This window comes from Aplysia californica, unplaced genomic scaffold (assembly GCF_000002075.1).
Source record: "Aplysia californica isolate F4 #8 unplaced genomic scaffold, AplCal3.0 scaffold00479, whole genome shotgun sequence".
NCBI classification, from domain to species: Eukaryota; Metazoa; Mollusca; class Gastropoda; order Aplysiida; family Aplysiidae; genus Aplysia; species Aplysia californica.
The window spans coordinates 445,312-447,665 of NW_004797749.1; the positions used below are offsets into that span (position 1 = coordinate 445,312).

The 2,354-nt window shown below is 39.4% G+C and overlaps 1 protein-coding gene across 1 annotated transcript in view; it reads left to right on the forward strand.

Annotated features, from left to right (window-relative positions):
• The window catches only part of LOC101849559, a gene marked incomplete in the record, with an annotated part of 14,721 nt that overhangs the window by 10,108 nt on the left and 2,259 nt on the right, over positions 1-2,354 (forward strand).

The following is a 2,354-nucleotide window of genomic DNA, read 5'->3' on the forward strand; positions in this document are numbered from 1 at the left end:
CAGGTAGTGACTCCTGAAACAGAGTCATCCTGCCTCCAGGTCGGGGGTTGAGTCATGAGGCAAACAACCTCTCTCGTAAAAAGGACCTGTTACAGAAACACATACAAGCAAAAACCATTATCTCTGCTTGGCTGATCGTGGATCTTCTCCAAATGGAGAGTTTATGATGCAAGGCGGTGAAAGCCGAAAGGAAGCTGCTGGGCAGAAGTCTCCACCATCATCCAAGTCCAAGTCTCTTCGAAATAGGACTAAGAAAGTGGCGATGGATGGGACACACCTTAAGAAAGCCCAGCGGAAACATCACAAGACAGTCACTGCAGTGGAACCCACAAGGAGCACGAGACAGGGGTAGGCCACGGGAAACATGGAGGAGATGCATGGAAAGGGACATGAGAGAAATGAAGCTCACTTTGAACGAGCTTGGACGGATGGCTCAGGACAGAGATAAATGGAAGGAGCTTGTATGTGGCCTATACCCTACCAGGGGTGAAAGGCATTGATGATGATGATGAATAATTCGTTCACGCTAGTAAAGGGATATCAAAATAAATTCACTTTCTCGTTAATAAAAACCAAGGAGGTTATTACAAGGTTACATCCCTTTTCAGGACCATGCATTTTCCTCCCGTCTCTTCGGTCGTTAAGAGTTTACTGAGAGTTAAAAAAGGAGGTTGGGGGCAGTTTTATGTAAAGTTAATTGTGAGGCAGCGTGGTGGAATCAGGCTCTCCTAAACTTTTGGGCATATTGAGTTATTTGTATCATCTTAAAGCTTGTTCATTTGTCTTGCTTTCAATGAAAAAATTACCCATCTATTTTCAATAGAAGTGGAGATATTTTGGATTGAAGGAGGTGGGGGTCACGTGGTTTAAGAGGTAAAATTAGCGAGAAATGTCCGCCAAAGCTTGGTAAATTCCAAAGCTGGAGAGTCCATGGAAACTGTAAATTTATATGTTTGTGCCTTTAATCAACGTTTTCAGTGAAATCCCCAAAGGAATGTGTTTGTAAATGGACATAAAAGGTCTTGAGTCAAAAAACAAAAATTTGATAATAATTTCTAAGCAGGGAGAAAACTGCTGTTTTCTTCTATGGAATCAGGCTCTCGTCAATTTTTGGGCTTGTAGAGTTATTGGTGTCACCTTAAAGCTTGTTTTCTTGTCTTTATTTGAATGAAAAAATATCCATTTGTCTTGAATACAAGTCGAGATATTTGCGAATGAAGGAGGTGGGGGGTCACCTGTTTTCAGAGGTAAAATTAATGAGAAAGTGGCCGCCAAAGATAAGCTATTTCTTAAGCTTAAGAGTCCGTGGTAACTGAAAATTTACATTTTTTATGCCTTTAATCAATGTTTTAAAGAAAAATCCACACAGAAATGAATTATTAATGGGCATGAAAGGTGTTGAGCCAAAAAACAAAAATTTGATAAAAATTCAGAAACCTGCGGAAAAGGGCAAGTTTCTTCACTTTGATTATTTTGACGAGAGCCTGATTCCACCACGCTGCCTCACATTTATTGTCAGCATGGCACTAATCTCTTTCGTCTGTTGAATTTGTAGCCACCTATAGTTCCTGTTTGGTATTTATTTCCCCTTGGCGCTAATATGACCCTATGCAGTTGCGAGTGCCGTAAAACCCTCTACTAAATAAATAAATACTGACAGCTCTGAATGGGTGGTTGGCGGGTGCTCTGGTGTGGTTTGCTCCTTCTTTCCCATCAAACATCTATCATCTTTATCCCCCTCCTTCTTTTTTGTGTTTGTTACTCCCTTGTAACACCTCTAATCTTCGGCACTTCTATGACCTTATTGTGTTGCAAGTGCCGTAAAAGTCGTACAAAAAAAATGACAGCTCTGATATCAGTTTTTACTATTTTACAGGAGGGCCAAAAAACTGAATGTGTATCAAAAAGTTTGGCATTAATTTCATAGTTCTAGTTCACAACAACAGAATGTAGGAGGCTGTTTATTTAAGTTTGTTTATTTTTCTTTAAAAAAAAACAATAAAAAAACGGCGGGCGTTTGCATGACAGAGAAGGACGAAAAGGTCTCTTTCACAGAGGTTTTCATAACAGACTGGCAGAAGTTTGCAAGATAAGCACACGGTGGAGGTGCACAAGAACAGAAGAGGTCTAGAATCTACTACTTTGTACTACATGAATTTCAAGTCGGTACCTTGTCGAACCATGAAAATAAGCACATCAAAAACAGAAATTGTGAAAGTGAGCCTAAACTGTAGTCCACTGAACATTCATATCAATAGTAAACAACTGAAACAAAGTGAATGAGTTTAAATATTTTAAGCAGCACTTTTTCGGAAAAACGGGTCCATAGACCAAAAAAAAAAAAAAAAAAAAAT